A 25,795-nucleotide genomic window follows, 5' to 3' on the forward strand; every position below is an offset into this window, starting at 1 on the left:
CAGGGAGGGGAGTGCGCCGCCCGGGGGCCTCGGGGGCGGGGGGAGAAGCGGGCGACCGGGGCTCTGGTTTCACCCCCTGCCTGGCCCCGAGAAGCGGCGTGTGCACGCCGGGGGAGGCTCCGCGCAGAGTGGAGCCCCGCTCCCAGCCAGGCCTGCAGGGGGAGTCGGCGAGAGACGCTGGCACAGGCACACGGCTCTCCGCCCGCCCTCCCGCCCGCCCGCGCGGACTCCCCGTGGCCGGGGCGCTCTCGCACAGCTCCCCGCCCGCCCGCGGGCTGCCAAGCCGCCGGGAAGCCCGGGACACAGGCATCGCGGCTGCTGCCGCCGCCGCCGAGCGAGGGGAGAGCAGCGGCCGGTGTCCGGGTCTCCTTCTCCTCCTGCGGGATCACCAGGCGCCTCCTCGGGGATTCCTCTCCTCGCTTTACATGCTGCCCCCCCCGGCTCTGGATTTATAGGCAGCTTCCCCCTGCGTATTCACCCCCCTCCTCCCAGGGACTGCCCGGCGGAGGGCCGCCTCTCCCCTGCCTGACCCAGCTGTGTGCCTCTGGCTCTTGCCATCCCCTTCCGGGGGCGCCCAGACGGACCTGGAGCCCCCCTGAGCCCTGAAGCGCTAGGGGGCCGGGCTGGCGCATCACCTGCGGAGCCGCTCCTCACTCTGCCTCTGCTGCGTGCTGGGATTTGTTGTGCTTTAGTTTGGGGTCTGTCGGCTCGCTCTGATCCGAGCCGATTGCGAGAAGCAGCCTCAGGGTATGAATTCTCTGCTGCGGTGAGTAAACATTGAAAGCTGCTCAACCAGTTGCAACTTCTTGGTGGCCCATAGTTATACTGTGTGCTGGGGTGGGGGAGATGGGAGAGATGAGCACTAAACATTTCGGTGACTTGGCTTCCCTCCCCCGTGCGGGATCTGAACATCACTGTGGTGGGCTGGCAACTTAAACATCGTTCAAGATAAAAGTCACCTCCCCAGCCCCCTTACCCAGCCACCCCAATTCTCTCGAGTTGTTCTCCCCTCTGCAGGACACCAGCTTCTGCCATTTGAAGAGCCAGAGAAGGGGCTGTGGGGACAGACTTGATTGCACAGCAGCTGTGTATCAAACTTGGTTTGACTAAGTGACCAAGCATAGTGAGGGGCTGTTTTTAAAGGGATGTGATGTTTTTTCTGTGGTATAGGCTGCAGCTGTCTTGGGGGCTAGGAAGGGATGGGGGGGATGATTTGGGGGGATGATTGGGTCACAGGGTGCACCTGCAATTTGCTCAACACCTAAACCCAGGGAACCTCTACCGCACCCCCCTTCTTGTTGTATTTCTGTTCGTTGTGAGTCTCGATCCAGCATTTAGGGTGAAGGGAGCACCGTGTGCTGATCAGAGGAAAGGGGGGCTGTAGGGTCTCCAGAGAGGGCTAGTAGGGGGAGAGTGGCAGAAAAACTGTTGGTGGATGTTGCATCAATGCCCAGTAACGCTCCGGAGTTCCCCCTCCGCCATAGATCCATGTTCTGAGCACATACTCTGTTCCAGTGCAAACAGGGCTCTTTGCTGAGGTGTGATGCAGCTCCTGCCAATGTGTTTCCTATGGCTGTGCACCTTTGCTCTTTGCTTTACGGTCTCCAGGTTGTGTTGGTGATTTTGTTTCGGGAGTGGGGAGCCTGACTTTACTCTTTGCCATAGTGGTCTGGTACCGGTAGGGGGCGCTGGAGGGCTCCGCTCGAGGTGGCTGGATGCTCCAGCCACTTTTTAGAGAAATCGGCGAGCAGTTTGGGGTCACCATCACGGGGGACAGAGGGCAAAACTCGCAGCTGGTTCCCATTAAGCAGAACCTACCTTGTTTAGTATCTAGCACAGATACCTAAGAGGGAGAGAAACAAGAGATGGCAAACAGAGAGTCCATTTAATGCTGTTACAAAACAGGAGTTAACTCTTTAGCCAAGTTTCAGAGTAGCAGCCCTGTTAGTTTGTATCCGCAAAAAGAAAAGGAGTACTTGTGGCACCTTAGCGACTAACAAATTTATTTGAGCATAACGAAATAAATTTGTTAGTCTCTAAGGTGCCACAAGTACTCATTTTCTCTTTAGCCAAGACAATGAAAACAAACAGCAAAACTCCATGTCTTTAAAACTGATAGAAGCTAATCATATTTCCCTCCTCAACCTCTCCAAGTACATTCAAAAGGTCCCACCCCAACCTTCTGCTCCATTTTACATTTTAGTTATAATTTAACTGATTAAGGTAAATGATCCTGAAGTAAACACCTTCATCTGCCTCAGGTTGGAATAGAATATATATACATATAGAAAAATGTCTGGGGATTTTTTTGTCACCTCTTTATTGTTATTTCAATGTATTGTATATCTTCTTATGACAGTCAAAAAGAAATGGGTGGAGGGCAAGGGAAGCTAGCATGGAAAGTTATTGGATATTATACAAATGGATATTATACAAATGTATACTTGGATATTTATAAATAATACTAGTTGCTGCTGTATATGAATTTTAATATACTTGTACTGCATCTATTATTTAATTTGATAAATGACAGTAGTCTGTTGTATAAACCTGTATTTTGACACCTTTTAAAGAGTACATTTTGAGTTAATGGTCAATAATACACTGAATGAGACATCATGGTCTGTTGTGTAAATCCTTCTTGCATGGATTATTACCCTGAGAGATGGTAGCCATCATGGTTTCTCATATTAATCCGGATGCCAAGCATGCACACCAAGTTCACATATTAAAAATCCTTATGACATTTTTCATTGAAAAAAAAAGCAATGTTCACGCTCATTCAGTAAACAGCTCAGGAATGGATGGATGGATAGATAGATATTCAAAGGCAGCATGGAGTATGGAGCCTGAAAGATTACAACTGAAAAAAAGCAGCAGTAGCTATTTTTAGGATTGTAGGAGCACACTTACATAGTTAAAAATAGTTGAACAGATTTTTTTAAAATAAACAACATTTTGTAAAGGAAAGCAAACACTAAACATTCTTGGACTGAGTTCTTGTATGCCAGACTCCAGCCTTAAGCAAAAATTTTCAGCCCAGTTAAAAGCTCCATGATTTATAAGGGAAATGGGACTTCAATTTTAACTCTAGCAGCTGGAGTATTCCTCAGTCCTTGCATGGGTAAAATGAAAGATTTTGACAAATTTCTGTGTTCTTTAGGGTAGGTGATGATAATATATTTTTATTACTTTTTCTAATGGCATCACCTCATTTCTCATGTTAGTGGTGAATAGCTGCGTAAACTCCCACAGAGAGCAAAGACTTTGCTCTTACAGGTGGCAGTTTACTTTTCTGTTCAAGAGATAGTTCAGAACTAGAAAATGTAAACTCTTGCCATTAAATTATACTTCTCCTTTAGGAAGTTTTCACGTAGTGTTTTGAAGAAGCTGAATGTGTTAATATCAACAGTCTACACCATGTTTTAAATCTTCTCCCATTGTCAGTTTGGTAAAATATGTGCAAGTAGCAGTTTTCTGTGTACCTTGTAAAGTCAAAAACCTCGGATATGTCAAGTTCACTGAGGTAATTTGCAGTCATATAGACCTGTACTGTCACAAATATGTACCATTGTAGTTGAATAACAGCTATAGTTTTAAGCTTGTTTAATCAGATATTTAACCAAATGGGGTAGTAACAGAGTTTTATGTCTGTTGTTATTACTGTCATATAGAATTATATTATTATTGTGTTTTGTGTTATCAGGATGTTGCAATTAAGTAATAATGTAAAAGAAACCATTGCTTCTTAATAAATAAAATATACAAAATATAAGTAAGAATACAACAAAAACATCTTAGCAACTCCACTTCATCCGTTAGAAACTAATTACAGTAAGGGATTCAACAGATGGAATTGGAGAATTACTTGGATATACAAGGTCAGATCTTCAACTGGATTCTAATCCTTCAAATATTATTAAAGCTAATGTTAAAAAAATTATATAATACACAGGTTAAGAAAAGAGTGTCTGTACATATGGGTTTCAGAGTAACAGCCGTGTTAGTCTGTATTCGCAAAAAGAAAAGGAGTACTTGTGGCACCTTAGAGACTAACCAATTTATTTGAGCATAAGGTTTCGTGAGCTACAGCTCACTTCATCGGATGCATACTGTGGAAAATACAGAAGATGTTTGTTTTTATACACACAAATCATGAAAAAATGGATGTTTATCACTACAAAAGGTTTTCTCTCCCCCCACCCCACTCTCCTGCTGGTAATAGCTTATGTAAAGTGATCAAGCTGTTACCAGCAGGAGAGTAGGGTGGGGGAGAGAAAACCTTTTGTAGTGATAAACACCCATTTTTTCATGATTTGTGTGTATAAAAACAAACATCTTCTGTATTTTCCACAGTATGCATCCGATGAAGTGAGCTGTAGCTCACGAAAGCTTATGCTCAAATAAATTGGTTAGTTTCTAAGGTGCCACAAGTACTCCTTTTCTTTTTGTACATATGGGTATAGTGCTTAGATTATCCACAAATACAAAGTTTGTTTTAAAAGTCATAAGATACATATAGTACCTAGTCAGCAATAACCCAAATTTAGGTGAATAAATTTAACAATACAGTTTAGATATTAGCATCCAAGTATTTGGGTACATCACTCATAAAAAGTTGTACAGAGAGTTGATTGTGGAAAGCAAAATATTTCAATGAAAGAAGATTGTCCCTCATACTACATACATGGTCAATTTTAAAGCTGGGAGAACAGTTCCATTGATGGTGATGTTTAAAGCTAACATCAGAGGAGCTATGCTGATTTCCACTGGATGAATTACACCAGTGATAGTCAGAATGAGGCTCGCGAGCCGCAAGTGGTTCTTTAATGCGTGGCTCTTTGCATCACATGATATTAAAACACTGTGTGATTTAATTATTAACCAATCTAAGTTATTAACCAACTAGGATGTTTTTTCTATGTTATTAATCAGTTGAAATTGATAAAATAATTATACTTGGTCAGTCATTTTGCTGTGAGAATTTTTTTTATCTATATGTATACACACACACACTAATACACATTTCCCGTCATACTGTTTAAATATGAATATATAGTACTATTGTAAATGAAACACTGAATTCACACTACTGTGGCTCTTTTCGGTAATGTTGATCGTTAATTTGGCTCCTGAACCACTGAGGTCTGAGTATCATTAATTTACACTCATAGTATATGTGTGTGGTCTACGATCACATGAATTAGACTGAAGCAATATCTACTATTCAATACTTTGTGATAAGAGTTTCAGTGTACCAAATATGTACATATTTGTTATATAGTATAATATGATATAATGTAGTATAATATAATATTACTATTTTTTAAAAGAAGCTTGATTATAACATATGAACTGTAAAACTATGTAAAATTACCAGCAGGAGAGTGAGTTTGTGTGTGTGTGTTTTTTGGGGGGGGGGGGGGGGGCGAGTGAGAAAACCTGGATTTGTGCTGGAAATGGCCCACCTTGATTTTCATACACATTGTAAGGAGAGTGGTCACTTTGGATGGGCTATTACCAGCAGGAGAGTGAGTTTGTGTGTGTGGGGGCAGAGGGTGAGAAAACCTGAATTTGTGCTGGAAATGTCCCACCTTGATTATCATACACATTGTAAGGAGAGTGATCACTTTAGATAAGCTATTACCAGCAGGAGAGTGGGGTGGGAGGAGGTATTGTTTCATGGTCTCTGTGTATATAATGTCTTCTGCAGTTTCCACAGTATGCATCCGATGAAGTGAGCTGTAACTCATGAAAGCTTATGCTCAAATAAATTGGTTAGTCTCTAAGGTGCCACAAGTACTCCTTTTCTTTTTGCGAATACAGACTAACACGGCTGTTACTCTGAAACCTGTAAAATTATGATATATCATCTCAATTGTTATATTTTGACCATTTTTTCTGAAACTGTTGCCATAGTTACTGAGATAAATTGGTATGATAATTAAAAATAAGAATCACTGAGGAAGTTCTTATATTTTTTCCTTAAAATATTTGTAAAAATATATAATTTGAGTCTCTGTCAGTGCTGTTTCACCAAATTATTGTCTAATTTGGCTTAATCAGTCCCTTTCTCCCTCTTCTCCTTCTCTGGCTTATATTTCACATTCCTTCTTGAAACCAAGTTGTAAAATACAGTACATATACATTTTATCTTTCTAATTTGTCTTTGTAAACTATAACTGACTTAAAAGAATGAGTGTTTTATCAACCATATCCAAACATATTTCAGACTGAGCCCTCTGTGACATACACCTTTTGTCAGCTGTTCATGGTAGGCTAGTTTTAATTTCTAGCCTGCAGCATTGCATAAATAACCTGCAAAAGACAGGTGGCAGTCTGCTATTTTGAATCCCTCCAGAAATCTTATGAATCTTGCAGCTTGAACTGTACTATGCAGGTAAAGTTGGGTCTTATGCAGAAAATAAGACAGCCTTTTAAGAAATGCAACTTGCTAATTAAACGCATCCCTTTGTTTTTATGGGGGAATTAGCCAGGTAGAGGCTAACTATTGCATGTGGCAGAAATAACAACTATAAACGTAATTGGAATGCAGGTTTGAAATCTTTAAGACTTTGTTGCTGGCAATCTGCAGTTTTGATAGAGCACCTCTTTTTGTTGTTGTTCAACATTTGAAAAAAATTCAAATTTTTCTTCCAGTATAGGCTTTATTGTAATATTTATTTTCTAATTTGTATTGCCACCCATCATCTAACATCTAGGGAGTTTTACCATTTATAAAAAACAGTCAATTGCAGTATAAGGAAAAGAAATTGAATACTCTAATATAGTAGATAGTTGTATTTACACAATTAATCTTGGTTATCTAAAGAGTTCTAGTGCTAAGAAATCTACACTTGCATTCCACAGTGTATTAGAAAGCCAAGGAACTTCAAAGAAGAAGTTATGTGTAGTGGTAAAATGTTGGGAATGGAATTAACTTTCTGTTGGGAAAGCACTGAAAACTCTTGGAAAACAAGTTCTTGTTAAAGGAACAGGAGTACTTGTGGCACCTTAGAGACTAACAAATTTATTAGAGCATAAGCTTTCGTGGGCTACAGCCCACTTCATCGGAGGCATAGAATGGAACATATAGTAAAAAGATATATATATACACATACAGAGAAGGTGGAAGTTGCCATACAAACTGTAAGAGGTTAATTAATTAAGATGAGCTATTATCAGCAGGAGAAAAAAAACTTGTGTAGTGATAATCAAGATAGCCCATTTAGACAGTTGACAAGAAGGTGTGAGGATACTTAACATGAGGACATAGATTCAATATGTGTAATGACCCAGCCACTCCCAGTCTCTATTCAAACCCAAGTTAATGGTATCTAGTTTGCATATTAATTCAAGCTCAGCAGTGTCTCATTGGAATCTGTTTTTGAAGCTTTTCTGTTGCAAAATTGCCACCGTTAAATCTTTTACTGAGAGGCCAGAGAGTTTGAAGTGTTCTCCTACCGGTTTTTGATTGTTATGATTCCTGATGTCAGATTTGTGTCCATTTATTCTTTTGCATAGAGACTGTCCGGTTTGGCCAGTGTACCTGGCAGAGGGGCATTGGTGGCACATGATGGCATAAATCACATTGGTAGATCATAGAATCATAGAATATCAGGGTTGGAAGGGACCTCAGGAGGTCATCTAGCCCAACCCCCTGCTCAAAGCAGGACCAATCCCCAATTTTTGCCCCAGATCCCTAAATGGCCCCCTCAAGGATTGAACTCACAACCCTGGGTTTAGCAGGCCAATGCTCAAACCACTGAGCTATCCCTCCCACATGTGCAGGTGAACGAGCCCCTAATGGCATGGCTAATCTGATTCGGTCCTATGATGGTGTCACTTGAATAATATGTGGACAGAGTTGGTATTGGGCTTTGTTGCAAGGATAGGTTCCTGGGTTAGTGTTTTTGTTGTGTGGTGTGTGGTTGCTGGAGAGTACAGTCCAAACTCTTTCTAATCACAATGTAAATTAACTTAAATAGTTTTGAAGGAAAAAAATATGAAAATGATTTATTTCATAAAGTTTCAATTTTGCTGTAAAGTATGAGATGCACTCCCATTTTCAAACTATCTATTAACTACTACACAACTTTTGTAAAACAGAATAGAGACAAGTCCTTTACATATTGCTGTTTCCCACTTCCTATTTTTAAAATCACTAATTTACAAACAATGTATACAGGAACCTAAGGATTTAGAATTCCATTAACAGTTGGAAGAAGAACTATCACGGTTTGCATAGTTATTAAATAAAGTAATAAAATAAGTGTAGTGAATAAATCACTTGAAAGGCATTCATGAAGTAACTGTGTCCTCAGAATATAGTTGACAGCAGGGATCAGCAACCTTTGGCACGCGACCCGCCAAAGTAAGCCCCCTGGTGGGCTGGGCCAGTTTGTTTACCTGCCTCATCCACAGGTTTGGCTGATCGCGGCTCCCACTGGCTTCAGTTTGCCGCTCCAGGCCAATGGAGGCTGCGGAAAGCAGCAGCTGGAACATCCCTCGACCTGCGCTGCTTTCTGCAGCCCCTATTGGTCGGGAGCGACAAACTGCGGCCATTGGGAGCCGCGATCGGTCAAACCTGCAGACGCAGCAGGTAAACAAATGGGCCTGGCCTGCCAGGGGGCTTACCCTGGCGGGCCATGTGCCAAAGGTTGCCGATCTCTGGTTTACAGTGTTTGAAATCTTTACTGTGTGTTAAATAGGTAACTATTGCATATTGTCGTTACGTCAGCTTTTGTTTGAATTGGTACACAAATTGTGATCTAAAGAGTGCTAAAATTGCTGCCCTCCATTTCATTATATCTAAGGCCCTTTCTGAGGCTTTACCTGATTGTGAGTGAACTGGGTTCTAAAATGTTTTGATCAGCCAGAAGAGACAGGGTCATATTGTAACCCGGGTTTAAAAAAACACAGTTTAAAAAGTGTGTTTACAAAACAAATTGTGTCAAATTCTCACTAAATGGAGAGTGAGAACTAAGCTGGAACTTGGTCTCTAATTAGAACCAGGTTCACCCCCAATCAAATACATTATTTATTAGCATATTGTACTTGACTGTAAGGCCTATGTAAACAGCCTTGGGTAAGGAGATACAGTGTGGAATTAAGTTTTTCTAATATGTTAGAGACTCAGACTTCTGGCCCACACTAATGACTCTGAAATATTTGATATTTTCTATTGCTGGTGAATTCTACACAGGATGACATAAGTATAAGTGAATATTAAAGTTGTATACATTTATTTTTCAATAAAAATCATGTATTTGTGTTGCCATTTTCAAAAGCACTCAGTGTTGGCATAATGCTGTTCTTGTTGAAGTCACTCATATACTTCAATAGGCCAGTGATGAGCACTTTTTAAAATCCCAAGCGCAGAGGATAAAGAAAGGTGGCTCATGGGAAGTTGTCCATATGACTTTTGGGTTGACAAAATTTGGATGCTCCTGATTTAGGGGGTACATTTCTAGAAAAGAGGTTAATAATAACAAGTGGATGAAGAAAAATATAATGGTTGAAGGTTGTGGTCAGTATTCTACAGGGTGAAATGGCAGTTGCATTGTTCTACACAGTCAATAAACTAATGGTTTCCTTTGACAGTTCTTTAGTTTTCTAGTTTATATGTTCTGAGTAACTGAAATCATGATGTGGATTGTTCTGGAAGAATTATGAGGATGAATGAAGAAGATTGTAAATGAAGAAGGCTGTTTTCTGCCTCCTGACACTGGGAAATGCCTTCCACTCAAGATCCATGGGATTTAGAGTTTAGTTATAGGTATGTTCTTAGGTGGGAAGACCAAGGAGCTGGGAAGCAGCCACTGGACGATCTGCTCCCATCTGCAGAGTGCAGTTTACAGCCTCTTTTGAAAGAGGGATTATGATGTAGATGCCAGGGCCAGAGCCACACTGCCAATGTGCAGTAAACCCAGAGGTCTGCATGAAGGAGTTAAGCCCTCACAGAACTAGGCCAGAATCCATGCAGTTTTGCCTGGATTTCCTAATAGATTCACCATGTTTTCTGGTTTATTGGTCTCATTGTTTTTCTCCTTGGCTCGGGCCCACACTTCTTGTTCTGAGGTTTAGAAGTGCTTTTAATTCTGTGAACACCAACCTGTACAGTCTGGATCTCATGCTTTCCCCATTTTATGTTTTTATCAGCTGCAGGATAAATGTGGTCAATAACTGGAAGAGAAGAGATATCAAGCCTTTAAGTTTGGAGTAATGGGTTTTTGTGTGGGTTTGTCTGTTTTTTAACTTTGAATTTATAAAAATCTCTGGATGGATAAGAACATAAGAATGGCCTTACTGTGTCAGACCAAAGGTCCATCTAGACCAATATCCTGTCTGCTGACAAAAACAACAAGAAGTCCTTGTGGCACCTTAGTGACTGACAAATTTATTTGGGCATAAGCTTTTGTGGGCTAGAGCTTATGCTCAAATAAATGTGTTAGTCTGTAAGGTGCCACAATAACTCCTTGTTGTTTTTGCTGTTAGACTAACATGGCTACCACTCTGAAACCTTTCTTCTGACAGTGGCCAGTGCTAGGTGCCCCAGAGGGAATGAACAGAACAGGTAATCATCAAGTGATCCATCCCCTGTCACTCATTCCCAGCTTCTGGCAAACAGAGGCTAGGGAAATCATTCCTGCCCATCCTGGCTAATAGCCATTGATAGACCTATCCTCCATGAATTTATCTAGTTCTTTATTGAACCCTGTTATGGTCTTGGCCTTCACAACATCCGCTGGCAAGGAGTTCCCCAGGTTGACTGTGCGTTGTGTGAAGAAATACTTCCTTTTATTTCTTTTAAAATTGCTGCCTATTAATTTCATTTGGTAACCCCCTAGATCTTGTGTTATGAGAGGTAGTAAACAACACTTCCTTATCTACTTTCCCTACACCAGTCTTGATTTTATTGACCTCAATCATATCCCCCCTTAGTCGTCTTGGGGCATGCGTCACTTGCTGAAGGATTCTCTGCACCTTGAAGTCTTTAAACCATGATTTGAGGACTTCAATAGTTCAGACATAGGTGAGAGGTTTATTGCAGGAGTGGGTGGGTGAGATTCTGTGACCTGCATTGTGCAGGAGATCAGACTAGATGATCATAGTGGTTCCTTCTGACCTTAATATCTATGAGTCTATGAGTCTTTTTTCCAAGCTGAAAAGTCCCAGTCTTATTAATCTCTCCTCATATGGAAGCCATTCCATACCCCCTAATCATTATTGTTGCCCTTTTCTGAACCTTTTCCAACTCCAATATATCTTTTTTGAGATGGGGCAACCACATCTGAATGCAGTATTCAAGATGTGGGCGTACCATAGATTTTCTGCCCTATTATCTATCTCTTTCTTAATTATTCCCAGCATTCTGTTTGCTTTTTTGACTGGCGCTGCACATTGAGTGGATGTTTTCAGAGAACTATCCACAATGACTCCAAGATCTCTTTCTTGAGTGGTAACAGCTAATTGAGACCCCATCATTTTATATGTATAGTTGGGATTATGGTTTCCAATGTACATTACTTTGCATTTATTAACATTGAATTTCGTCTGACATTTTGTTTCCCCGTCACCCAGTTCTGAGAGATCCTTTTGTAGCTCTTTGCAGTCTACCTGGGTCTTAACTATCTTGAGTAATTTTGTATCATCTGCAAATTTTGCTACTTCACTGTTTACCCCTTTTTCCAGATAATTTATGAATATGTTGAATAGGACTGGTCCCAGAACAGACCCCTGGGGGACACCACTGTTTGCCTCTCTCCATTCTGAAAACTGACCATTTTTACCTACCCTTTGTTTCCTATCTTTTAACCAGTTACCAATCCATGAGAGCACCTTCCCTCTTATCCTCTGACAGTTTACTCTGCTTAAGAATCTGTGGTGAGGGACCTTGTCAAAGGCTTTCTGAAAATCTAATACACTATATCCACTGGATCACCTTTGTCCACATACTTGTTGACCCCCCCCAAAGAATTCTAGTAGATTGGTGAGGCATGATTTCCCTTTACTAAAACCATATTGACTCTTTCTCAACAGATTATGTTCATCTATATGTCTAATATTGGATACAGATGAACTTTCTTTGCTCAAAATTATGGAGAGGCAGCAACCTGTCTACAGTTAAGGTTGCAACTAGCTTCCTTTATAAAGTCCCATTTTTGCTCTTCTATTTATAACTTTGGCTTGGAAAATTCTTCATCTTGAAAATTTCCAAATTTCATATGAAGGCAAAGGAGATTGTACATTAGAGTTTGAAGAAAAGTAATCTAATTGTTATTAAGCTACAGGCAATTAAAAACTTACTCCGATTTGACAGTTGATTTGTGTCTACTGTTTCTTTGTCTTCCAATCTTGATATGGGAGGTTTTTAGAATGACTTTAGCAGGAGCATGATTGTGCACTAAATGCATGTGTGAGTATGTTGCCTGTTATATAGGCTGTTTGCATGGTAGACACATAAGGGTCTTTTTATAGCTGACTGCTGATAAGTTTCTTCCTTTAGGTCAAGTGGTAGAGGTTATATATCACAACTGTCCCTTCAGACAGTTAAAACAAGTTTCTAGCTTTTTGTGTAGACATGGGATATTGTATTTTATACAATACCTGGAAATATGAGAATCCCATGACCTCACAGAGAGCTGATTAAATTATCCTTTGAAAGTAAATTATCTGATTAATTTAGCCCATTGTTGTGATTCATTTGTGAACTGTTTCTAATTTCTATAAATGTATTTGTTAGTACTGCTAGATAATTTACACAAATTGATTTCACCCTACCGCAGTGTCCCTAAGGTGACCACCCACCCTAAATTAGACAGGACAGTCCCAAAATATATATTTCAAGTCCTAGTCCCGGGCTGACAGACTCTGGGACAGCATTTGTTCTGGATTCCCTGCAGTGCCGCTCCATGCCTGCCCAAGGCTCAGGAGCGACACCAGCCTCTTCCTCTTTGGGGGGCTAAAGTGGGCCTTAGTCTGGCCCCCCTTCTCCTTCTCTTCCCCCTGAAGCCCCGCCCCTGGCCAGAAGCTGGAGCTGGGCATTAGTAAGAGCCACCCAGAGAGCCTGGACCACTGTGGGGAGTCCCTCCTACAGGCCGGGGGCTGCTCTTGAGCACCCTGCCCAGGGCAGGTGGAGGGTCTGGGGCTCCCCACAGCTGCCTGGGCTTCCTGAGTGGCTCTACCCAGTTGCAGCTTCTGGCTTGGCCAGGGGTGGGCCCTCAGGGGTAAGAGGAGGAGAAGGGGCAGGGCCACGGAGTGGTGGGCAGGGGAGAGGGCACCTGCATGTGTCCTGTTTTTGCATTTTGAAAAGGTGGTCACCATAAGTGTCCCCCAAACAACTGAAAGCTTTTCTGCACCACCCTCCTCCCCCCCCCACTCCTTGCTAACACCCCCTAGCAGCTGGGCTGGGCCCTTCATTTGGGCCAGATGCCTGGGACTGAGCCAGCCCAGCCCTGCCCTGAGACACCTCAGGCATTACTATGAGATGGTGGCAGAGTTTGGGCTCCTGGGTGGGACCTGTGCAGACTAAGCAGTAAAAAAGACCTGGTAGTAGCAATGCTCTTTCCCAGGCCACCACTGCTCCCTCCCCTAACCATCACCCCCAGAGCCAGCTCCTCAGCACCCTCCTCCCCACGGTGCACCCAGAACCAGCTCCTTCGCACCCCCCTATGGCACCCCTAGAGCCAGATTCCTGGCACTCCTTCCCCCGCATAGAGCCCCAGAGCCAGCACCTCAGCACCCCCCTCTCCCATGGTGCCTCAGAGCCAGCTCCTTGGCACCATCCTCTCCACGGCGCACCCAGAGCCAGCTCCTCTGCAGCCTCCTCCCCCACAGTACAGCCCAGACCAGCTCCGCAGCACCCCCGCATGGTGCCCCTAGAGCCAGATTCCTGGCACCCCCCTCCCCCATAGAGCCAGCACCTCCATACCCCCCTCTCCTATGGTGCCCCAGAGCCAGCTCCTCAGCACCACCTTCCCCACGGTGCACCCAGACCAGCTCCTTGGCACCCCTCTATGGCACCCCTAGAGCCAGATTCCTGGTACCCCCCTTCCCCACAGAGCCCCAGAGCCAGCACCTCAGCACCCCCCTCTCCCATGGTGCCCCAGCGCCACTCTGAGTCCTTGGCGTCCCCCTTCTTCCACAGGCAACATATGGGGGATCCCAGAGAGGCAATGCCATCCCCATCAGCTATTTTCAGTAGCAGCCCGAACTCCTCCACATTGCCATTCTCTATGGGTGGCAGGGGAGACTTGCCGGCTAGGCACTGCGCTGCCTCTGAGGCTGCTGCAGCATTATCAGCCAGGGGACAAAATTTTAGCAACTTTGTCGGGAGCAGGGGGGCTTGGCCCCTATCCGTGCTCCTTTCCCACCCCCAATGGCACCCCTGCTTTTCATTCCTATAAGTTTTGATGAGCAGTGCAAGAGTTAATAATGTTGAAGTTGAAAGTATTATAATTGGCATCTGAATTATCACCATTTGAAATGAATAGGGCAGTTCACCCCTCCGAGTTTTTGTTTCAGGCTCTCTGCAAACACTGACAGACAATTTGAAGGTTTTCATAAACACTATAGTTGTTGGAGACTTACTTTTTAGAAAATGAAATATGAGCCTGAAGACTCATATTTCTCTGGACAGTTGAGAAATATGTATATCACCCTCTTCTTCCCAACTAATCCTTTGTCCTTCCCCTCCCGTCCCTCCACGCTTTGGAAGACATTGCCTCACGGAATGTTTGTGAATAGTTCATTTTGATTATGTGATCGGTCATCTAAGTCATATTGTATTGTTTCTGCTTTCTTATTTCCTAGCTAAAACTTTTGAAACCTCAGCACAATTTATAAAAAATGATTAATAAACAGTGAATGCTCTTGTTTACACATACATGTCCATTTTCATAAATGAATATGGGTCTCTGTATGAAGAAGAGTGATTCCCCAATGCAACTAATCAATGCATAAAGTTAAGCATGTGCACATATTTGTGTAGAATCAGGGCTTAAACAGTAAGACCCCTCGTGTTATATATAATATATTGTGATCTAAAGTGAGGAACACCAACTAATTTCCTCAGATTTGAAGGTTTCTAGCAAATGGAAACTGAATGCATCCCAAGGATAAAACTTTCAGTTTTGGGGTATGGGGTTAGATGGATAATTATATTACTTAATTAATATTAAGATGTGGAATTTATTAGGGTGGTACATGCTTTAGAAATGTGTGTAAAATTATAATAACTGGAGAGGGACAAAGATGTTTTATAGCTCAAACAGAAATTCAGGCTTGAAGCAGAAATTACTGGGTGAGGGTTGTATGGCCTGTGCTAGGTGATCGTAATGGTCCCCTCTGGCCTTAAAATCTATTAATCTATAAAATAATTCATGAACATATTCATTGAAAAATACAGTCACTAATTTTTATAAAAACTTCCAAAACTTAAATGAGATATTGATGAACATTTCTTTCATTATTTACCCAGTGCTAATTACAAATACAAATTTAATTTCACTTTCAAATTCCAATGAATATTTACAAATATTTTTTCCACAATTTCTCCAGTTCACTAAATAATGGTAATTGTAATAATATTGGCTGATCTGTTGACCCTTTTTGTTTTTGGCTACACTGCTGGCATGACCCCTTTCTGGTAACTGACACTGGTTGGGGAAGGATAGACAAGTCATTTTAAAGGGAAGGAGAAATCAGTCTCAGTCCAGCAGCTGAAGCACAAAGCAACCTCCAAAAGTGAATTGAAATGGAGATAACTATTGTTTTTGATGGTTTCATTTTGTGTTCTAAAAAGTTCATCTTTCTGAAGAACAAAGAAATGTTAGCATCAAATATTGATTATGTATAGTATCTAAAATTTATAAAGTTATTAACCTTATTCTGGTGAGCTGGATTGTGGGGAAGGATGGAGTAGGTGTACCTTGGAGCTGAGGAAAATGAATAAAGGAAATACAATTTAAATCAACTCCTTTCACTGGTCTTATAAGTCGCTTTAAAAGGCAACATGTATGGTACAAGTCTGCAAAGAAGGAATCTGCATCTAGAGCAAAAGCAGGGTCTAGTATGTTATGGAAATATAGCATAGCATAGATTAACTAATTGAATTAAATTAATATAAGAAAAATACCAAAAAGTGGTTGAGGCTTCCCCACATTCTATATTTTATTTTAATCAGCAGACTTAGTCTTGTATTAACTTTATAGGCACAATTTTTTTTTTAAAAAGTTGTGTCTCAGATTTCATGATGTTACAATGCTATCCCTTCTGTAATTATGTAATGACATTACTGCATAGTGTTGAACAATAAAAGCACATGCAGCACATTTCCGGCTCATAGAGTTTTCTAAACTGACTCTGGATTTAGGAATAGGGCCAAACTGATTTTGGGTTGCCAGCACTGATGAAAATCTTACATGCGGTAACCAGTGTGTGAAAAGAAATAATTAATTTGCAAGCTGTAGTGTGGTTGGCTGGAATTAAAAAGATTCATTCAGTTAAAAGTTTAAATTTTTGTACATTGACCAGTAAATATTGCAGGAATTTTTCAGTTAAATTGTATAGAAAGGGAAAATATTCTACAGGATTAGATAATAAGGATAAGTGCAGGGTCCTGCACTTAGGATGGAAGAATCCAATGCACCGCTACAGACTAGGGACCGAATGGCTAGGCAGCAGTTCTGCGGAAAAGGACCTAGGGGTGACAGTGGACGAGAAGCTGGATATGAGTCAGCAGTGTGCCCTTGTTGCCAAGAAGGCCAATGGCATTCTGGGATGTATAAGTAGGGGCATAGCGAGCAGATCGAGGGACGTGATCGTTCCCCTCTATTCGACATTGGTGAGGCCTCATCTGGAGTACTGTGTCCAGTTTTGGGCCCCACACTACAAGAAGGATGTGGATAAATTGGAGAGAGTCCAGTGAAGGGCAACAAAAATGATTAGGGGTCTAGAACACATGAGTTATGAGGAGAGGCTGAGGGAGCTGGGATTGTTTAGCCTGCAGAAGAGAAGAATGAGGGGGGATTTGATAGCTGCTTTCAACTACCTGAAAGGGGGTTCCAAAGAGGATGGCTCTAGACTGTTCTCAATGGTAGCAGATGACAGAACGAGGAGTAATGGTCTCAAGTTGCAGTGGGGGAGGTTTAGATTGGATATTAGGAAAAACTTTTTCACTAAGAGGGTGGTGAAACACTGGAATGCGTTACCTAGGGAGGTGGTAGAATCTCCTTCCTTAGAGGTTTTTAAGGTCAGGCTTGACAAAGCCCTGGCTGGGATGATTTAACTGGGAATTGGTCCTGCTTCGAGCAGGGGGTTGGACTAGATGACCTTCTGGGGTCCCTTCCAACCCTGATATTCTATGATTCTATGATTCTATGATTTGTTGCCTATATTTTAATGTGGCAATGTAATGTAGCAATAAAACCAGATAAAACTCCATTGAGCATAAATATACACTGTATATAAATCCTGAAGAAAAAAATCAGATTTTCTCTGTTTTGTTATATAATGATTAGACTTAGTTCCTTTAAAGGTGCAAGCTGCAGCATGATTCCCGAAATAAGGAAGGTCAGGACAGTCCTACACTATGTTAAATGGTCTTAAGCATTGTCTAAAACAATTATTTGTTGAAGTGGGAGACAGACTGTTAATATTTTGTCATGTGGCAGTAGGAAGACTAATGTTTACAGCTTGGTGATAAGCATACTTTCTGACCTTCATTCTGGAAATTTGATGTACATGAATAATCTCAGTGACCTTTGTGGCACCTCGCACATGTGTAAAGGTAACTCACTGGTGAGGCACAGAGGACGTGAGTCAGTTGCTATTGCAGTCCCACGTAGATGTCCTTGATGCTTTAGTTCAAGCTGTAGAGACTCATGCATTTTAGCTTGCAATCCCTAGTATGCCAGCCAAGATGGCAACTATCAAATTGGAATTAATTTGCAAACTGGATACAATTAACTTAGGCTTGAATAAAGACTGGGAGTGGATGGGTCATTACACAAAGTAAAACTATTCCCCCCCCCACTGTTCCTCAGAAGTTCTTGTTAACTGCTGGAAATGGCCCACCTTGATTATCATTACAAAAGATTCCCCCTCCCCTCCCCCCGGGTAATAGCTCACCTTACATGATTACTTCCCTTACAGTAAGAAGAAAAGGAGTACTTGTGGCACCTTAGAGACTAACCAATTTATTTGAGCATAAGCTTTCGTGAGCTACAGCTCACTTCATCAGCTGTAGCTCACGAAAGCTTATGCTCAAATAAATTGGTTAGTCTCTAAGGTGCCATAAGTACTTCTTTTCTTTTTGCGAATACAGACTAACACGGCTGTTACTCTGAAACTCTCGTTACAGTGTGTATGATAACACCCATTTTTCATGTTCTCTGTGTATATAAATCTCTCCACTGTATTTTCCACTGAAGGCATCCGATGAAGTGAGCTGTAGCTCACTTAGGACCTAGGGGTGATAGTGGACGAGAAGCTGGATATGAGTCAGCAGTGTGCCCTTGTTGCCAAGAAGGCCAATGGCATTCTGGGATGTATAAGTAGGGGCATAGCGAGCAGATCGAGGGACGTGATCGTTCCCCTCTATTCGACATTGGTGAGGCCTCATCTGGAGTACTGTGTCCAGTTTTGGGCCCCACACTTCAAGAAGGATGTGGATAAATTGGAGAGAGTCCAGCGAAGGGCAACAAAAATGATTAGGGGACTGGAACACATGAGTTATGAGGAGAGGCTGAGGGAGCTGGGACTGTTTAGCCTGCAGAAGAGAAGAATGAGGGGGGATTTGATAGCTGCTTTCAACTACCTGAAAGGGGGTTCCAAAGAGGATGGCTCTAGACTGTTCTCAATGGTAGCAGATGACAGAACGAGGAGTAATGGTCTCAAGTTGCAGTGGGGGAGGTTTAGATTGGATATTAGGAAAAACTTTTTCACTAAGAGGGTGGTGAAACACTGGAATGCGTTACCTAGGGAGGTGGTAGAATCTCCTTCCTTAGAGGTTTTTAAGGTCAGGCTTGACAAAGCCCTGGCTGGGATGATTTAACTGGGAATTGGTCCTGCTTCGAGCAGGGGGTTGGACTAGATGACCTTCTGGGGTCCCTTCCAACCCTGATATTCTATGATTCTATGATTCATGAAAGCTTATGCTCAAATATATTTGTTAATCTCTAAGGTGCCACAAGTACTCCTTTTCTTTTTGCGGATTAGTAGCAGACTAACACGGCTGCTACTCTGAAACCTATCAAAAAATGTTATTCATATGCAGAAGTGGCCTTATGTTAGCAACTGGAAGACCTGCCAAGTATCATGCATCTCACACATGCAGGTCACTCCATGCGTTCTCAGAGACCTGGCTAAATGTCCAGCATTTAGCTGGACTCTGTCTGGGTAGGCAAGACGGTTAGGGCTGTAGTCAGCCTGCCCATTACCGGGGCAGCTGCAGGTGGTCTCTCTGGCTGTCTACTCCTGCTGTTCCCAGCCATCTGGAGCCCAGCAGAGTAAGACAGCTGCAGTGTCAGCGTCTGTGCCCCAACAGGGGAAGTATGGCAGTAATTGGGAGCAAAGAGGAGCTATTGGAGGCAAGACAGTGGGATGCAGGGGACAGGGACTATTGGGCGAGAAGCAGGGAGAACTGTTGGGGGTGACAAGAGCTGTTGGGGATAAGGAATACTAGTGGAAGAAGAGCTTCTGAAGGGAGTGGAGCCTGCTTATAATCTGGGAACAGAATGGAGGTGACAGAAGGTGATAGAGGGGACATGGGCCAAACAGTAGCAACCCCCTCCCCTGGTTTTCTCCTGCCCAGCCAGTGCATCCCCTTCAGGCTGCCCTCATTACCTGTAGCTCACCTTAAGCCACCTTTAGCTCCTCACAAGTCCTGACCCCTGTTTTTTAGGGGTGCAAGGAGTAAGCTCCTGCTTTGCCACATCTGCTGCCACTGCTCAGGGGATCCCTCTAAGGGAAATTTAGTCTCAATCCAACGCTTTTCACCAGAACTTTAATCCACGTAGTATTTTTAAAACTGATGTTTATGATCCTGTGCAAATTATTTGTAAATATACAAATTAGCTAATTAGATACTTTGCATAAAATGCAACACATGGATCTATGCAAGACATTGGCAGTCATGTTTAATGTACATAACTGACAGTAAGAAAGATCTCATAATGTGAATTACAGAAACTAAATCTTAGACTTTTAATCTGGAGCAGAGGGATATGATTTATTATTCTTTTTCGGGGTGGAGGAGGGAGGAAGACTTTTTCATTTGGATATACATTCATTTGGGTCTATGGATCTACTAAACTTTTAACTGTTCTCACAGTTACCAACTTGCCGTGTAGTCATCAATCTCTTAATTTGTGTTTCTCCTTTGAGCTGTAGTGTCTTGTGCAGTAGAACTCATCAGTGTATGTGTAAACCACTTGGCCTTTGGGATACAAGTGGGGAGATAAAAAGTGATTTTTTGTTTCATAGGTTTCACAATTATAAAATGAAGTAATCAAAGAGGGGGCATTATTTTTCTCCCTGAAAATTCATGTAATCATTTATGGATTAGTTTTGGCTATCTGTATTTTGGGTGTGAGAAGGTGGGAGAAAATGATAAGGATCCCTGTGTAAATCCTGGAGAGATCTTCAGTTCAGGTTAGGTAAACCAGAGCCAGACTATTTTTTTTCCACCTCTGAGAAAGCAATCATTTTTGTGAAAGCAATCACAGAGCCAATCCTTCCAGTCATCAGAGAGCCTGTTATCTGAAGAAGAGCTGTGAAGTGTTACGATTCAATTTGGTACAGGAACACAGTTCAAATAGACTGGAACAGCTGGCTGGACTTCCTGTGTGAGTTGCATCCATCATCATAGCCAGTAAAGAACAGTTACAAATTCACCTAGATTATCTGTAATCCAAAGTAGTCTTCACTTAATTATATGTCAATTAATATTGGTGACATTCATGGGGGCATTAATGTAGTTTTTGTATTTAGTTGACTGCCACACCTAAGAGTGTTTTATAGAAGTATGTTTCTCTGAAGTATCTACTTGCAGACTTTTAATACATAACTTCCTTGACTTTAATTTAGAGCAAATGTCTCTGACTGTGAAGAAAAAGTCACAGTGATTTGTGTTGTTGAGTCAAAAATATTGTTAAGAGGTTTAGGATAAAGCGAGCAATTAATGAATCATTCCTAGTGAAGACTAATGTCAGAGACCCCTCCAGGGCTAAGATGCCTTTGTGCTGTACTCACTAATCTTTTGAATGAAGATGGTGTGTGACTGGATTTAAATAAGCATATATGAAACAGATAAAAACACTAAAAAGCAATTTAAAGCCGTTTTCTCAAGAAGTGGGGACTTTTTCCTTCTTATTAGATTTATCTTTTCACTTCTCAGGTAACTGTTTCTACTTAAGTTTTTCTAAACATCACCATCAGGATTGTCTGTCACTGTGGCTTTTGGCAGGATATGTGCCTTTTTGGCTCTCTCAGTCTGTTCCTGGAATGACATTAATGTGTTCGAATTTAAACCCCCCTGAATCAAAACACATTTGAAAAAAAATCAGAACAAAAGATACCACCAATAGTGTCTTAACCCACCCTTTGACTGAGTGTCTAGTATGCATGACAAGAAGTGCTCATGGGCAAAGATGTATACATCTAAAGCACTTATCACTAAAGTTCCAAAACACTGCTGCTGGCTCAAGACTTTCTTAAAAGAACTCCCAAACCCACATGTTTGATCAGCCAAACTGATTTTGGGTTACTGGGTGTTTCCTTAGCATGAACTCCTAAATAAAATATGACAGGTTTCAGAGTAACAGCCATGTCAGTCTGTATTCGCAAAAAGAAAAGGAGTACTTGTGGCACCTTAGAGACTAACCAATTTATTTGAGCATAAGCTTTCGTGAGCTACAGCATCCGATGAAGTGAGCTGTAGCTCACGAAAGCTTATGCTCAAATAAATTGGTTAGTCGCTAAGGTGCCACAAGTACTCCTTTCCTTCAAATAAAATATGATTATCCATTGGACATAGCAAATTATATGTTCAGGTGGGAACTCAAATAGTAATGCCCAATATACAACACTTCTAATAAGAAGTATTGATACATTTTCTTTGCATTGACTTATCCACTTCAGTGTACTTCAGTTAGTACAACATGGACCAATGAAAACAGTATATTTAAAGGGAAAAACACTTTTTAAATAAATTCTGTGTGTACTAAATTTTAGGTTACAATAAAATATTTTAGAATATTGTTGTTTGTATGTCAGTTTGAAAGGTGTAGCTCCATTAGAATATTTAAAAAATAATAATATGCACCACAGCCACAGAACTCTCCAAAATAAATACCTCCTATGGAAATAAAGATCTGGAAAGAATATATGTTCTCTGTACTACTAGGCTTCTACTGTATAAGGATAACAATAACACAAAAAGTCCTGCAGAAGGGCTTTGCAGTAGCTTGCATATTTAAGTCAGCTAATAATTAGAAACACTGATCTGGTAACCTGACAGTACCACTTTAAAAGTTGAGATGTGCCATTGGCCAGATATGCTATTTTTAGGAAGTTCTAACACACCCTGTAGTGGAGTACATCCAACAGTCTAAAATTATCATCATATCCTGGATATGATACTGCTAGTGGTTCATAAGTACTAAATAGAATCAAGACCTCTGCTGTTCAAGGCAAGCCAAAACACACGTTTACTTTAAGTACATTATAGGTTTATGCAAAAACACATTACAATGATTATTACCATTTTTTGTTATTTATATTGCATCATAGGTGTGAAATGTGTGTTACTGGCATAACAATCAAACAACATTCTCGTTCTGAGGCATTTCAAATCATATAGCCCAGTTGTGCACCCCTTGAAGTCAATGGCAACATTCCAGTTGGCTTCAGTGGGAGTAGGAGTGGATCCTAGTTTGATGATGATAATAATAATTAATGTAGAGGCACAAAATATGTGTGTTCTTCACCAGTCGATTACAATGATGTTCAAGGTGTGGGCAATTTTTTGTACTTTATAGCATTTTACATATTTTTTTACTCCCGATAGTGAGTTCCAAACTGGACAGAGAAAAATCTCGCATTCCCTGAATTTAGGGAAAGAAGAACTGAATGAATTACTTAAACCAGGCTTTAAATGGTTTGAATTTCATGACTGGTTAAACAGGGGAGTTCTGTTTTTTTTACCTTCTCCCTCTCCTGTTTTCATGAAACAGGGGAGGTCAGCTGCTTTGGGACTCCAGGGCAGGAGGTTGTTTTAAAATTCATCAGCATGACCCTTCAACTAGGGAAATAAGAAGAGATTCTGTTAAAATTTGGTGATTGGCTCTAGATGATGTTTTTAAGATGTGTCTCAGAAAGGGACATGAAAACCACCTGGGCACATGTGTGATATCCGTATGCACATATTTAGACAACACACATAAGAAGAGCATCCAGTAACAAACAGAAGTCTACCACTCTCGTATGCTATACTGTAACATTGTTTTTGTACCATTATTTTTAGCATTAAAAGTGAAGATCTTAACAATTATGTTTTAGCATTCTTTGTTAGAGTAAATATAAAAACTAAGTAACTCTTCAGGGTAAGACTTCTGGTTTAAAAAATTATGGTTTTTAATAAGGTGGAACATTTCAGTCCCATATGTTTTCAGATCTGTCTGCAGAGTTGTAAAAAGAGTGTCTGAGCTAAGTAGTGAAAGACTAGGTTAATAAAGTTCTTTTTCATATTTAATGCTTGCAAGAATTTTATTAACTATTACATTTGGGGATTTTTAATAGTATAATTTCTAGCCATAGTTTAAGTGATGTTTAATACTTTCCATTAGCATCACTTACTTATAAAACCTAAAATATTACTAGCATAAAGAGCTTGGATTTTACATTTACAATTCATTGGTACAGCAAAAAGAAACGTATTATTATCAAAGTAGTGATAGGAAAAGCATTTGAAGTGGAGGGGTAGTTCAGCCAGCTATTCTGTTGCATAGGCCCCTCTTGCTGTCTTGCCAAACAGAATCAGTAGCAGATTTTGGTGCCAATGTGTGTGGCATTAGGAGGGGTGTATTGTAGAGTACATGAATGTGTGGAGGGTGGGGGACAGAGAGAAAAAAATGTGTCATGTGACACTGACCCACAAAAGGAAAATAGAATTACTTTGAAGCTAGAATTGCCAGATTTCCCTGCTGTAACGCCAGTCATCATTCCCCTAGGACAGTATCATTTTCAGAATGTGGTCCTTAGAACATACTGTATTCCTGATGGGATGCCCTTTTGCCTGCCTGTACGTTTTTAGAGTTGCCCATATGAAAAGAGAAAAGATGACAATACAGCTATGGAGAAGCAGCCAGCCCTCTCCTCCTCCTTGTGGCTCAAGAGATGGGTTCACAGAATGTAGAGCTTTTCTTTGGTTTGCTTCACCTATGAAATGCTGTAATGAAGCAATGCCATAAAGATCTCTCACCATTGTAAATCAGGGCTATATCCATGGAGGTGAATGGAATATTAGGGGGAGAATAATTCAGCCCACTAGTTTTGAAACAGAAGTCAGCTCTGGTTGGAAGGATCCATAGCACTAGAAGTTGGGTCTGCAGGGATCTGAATAATTATTGCTTCCATGTTGCCCCCCAGCAGATATGGCAGAGCTACATGCACTATAAATAAGGCTGCGAGTTTGTCATGGAGGTCACGGATTCCCTGACTTTCCGGGAACTGCATGACTTCCGCAGTGGCCGATGCGGCTGGCCTAGGGGCTGCCCGAGCTGCTCAGGTGGCCCCTGGGCCAGCAGTACCTGCCGCTGCTGGGGCAGTCTCGGGCCACCGCCCCTCTCCCCCACAGCAGCAGGAGGAGTTTGGGCATGGGAGGGGGCTCAGGGTTGTGGGTTGGGACATGGGAGGGGGTGAGGGCTGTGGGCAGCACTTACCTTGGGGATCTCCCCGGAAGTAGTGACATGACCCTCCCTCAGCTCCTAGCTCCGCGCGCTGCCTCCACCCTCAGGCACTGCCCCCGCAGCTCCTATTGGCCATGGTTCCCGGCCAATGGGTGCTGTGGAGCTGGTGCTTGGGGTAGGGGACTGTGTGTGGAGCTAGGAGCTGAGGGAGGGGCATACATGTCCCCACTTCCGGGAAGCTGCGAGGAGCCGGGTAGGGAGCCTGCCAGCCCCACTAACCCCCCATCCCCAGTGGGGGTTCCGGGCTGCTCCCCCACAAGCACCCATGGCGCCCCCCGGGCTGCCCCCCATGAGCACCTCTGGTGCCCCCCCAGGTTGTCCCCACAAGAGCACCTGCAGTGCCCCCGGGCCATCCCCCCACGAGCAACCGCAGCATCCCTGGGCCTCCTCTCCTTCCCCAAGATTTAGTCAGGGGACAAGTCATGGACAGGTCACGGGCCGTGGATTGTTGTTTACTGTCCGTGACCTGTCTATGACTTCTACTAAAAATACTCATGACTAAAACATAGCCTTAACTGTAAACAATAGGGGACTAAGCACCACAGGAAGTGCTGCACACACAAGACCTGATTGGCAGCACGCCCCATGACCTCTAATTGGTCCAGACGCATTATTTAAGCATGCAGGGTGGTCCAGGAACCTGGCAGTACCTTCCCTGTTGGTACAAGATCCAGCTCTCATTCCTTGGCTTAACTTCTGACTCTGATCCTGCCTAGGCTTTATTCCTGATCCCTTTGTCTGGTGCTGATCCCTGGTTACACTCCTGACTCTGGCTTCGACCTTAAGTCTGACTCCTGGTTTTTGACTTCAGCGCTGACTCCTGC

At 42.2% G+C, this 25,795-nt stretch overlaps 1 protein-coding gene across 1 annotated transcript in view; it reads left to right on the forward strand.

Annotated features, from left to right (window-relative positions):
- Window positions 1-244: 244 nt before the first annotated feature.
- The window catches only part of SEMA5A (semaphorin 5A), a 656,101-nt gene continuing 630,550 nt past the window's right edge, over window positions 245-25,795 (forward strand). Inside the window, exon 1 of the mRNA XM_073332370.2 lies at window positions 245-766. The gene's annotated coding sequence lies outside the window, so the exon portion shown is untranslated. The remainder of the gene's footprint in view (window positions 767-25,795) is intronic.

The sequence above is a fragment of the Lepidochelys kempii genome, chromosome 2 (genome assembly GCF_965140285.1).
Source record: "Lepidochelys kempii isolate rLepKem1 chromosome 2, rLepKem1.hap1, whole genome shotgun sequence".
Classification (NCBI taxonomy): domain Eukaryota; kingdom Metazoa; phylum Chordata; order Testudines; family Cheloniidae; genus Lepidochelys; species Lepidochelys kempii.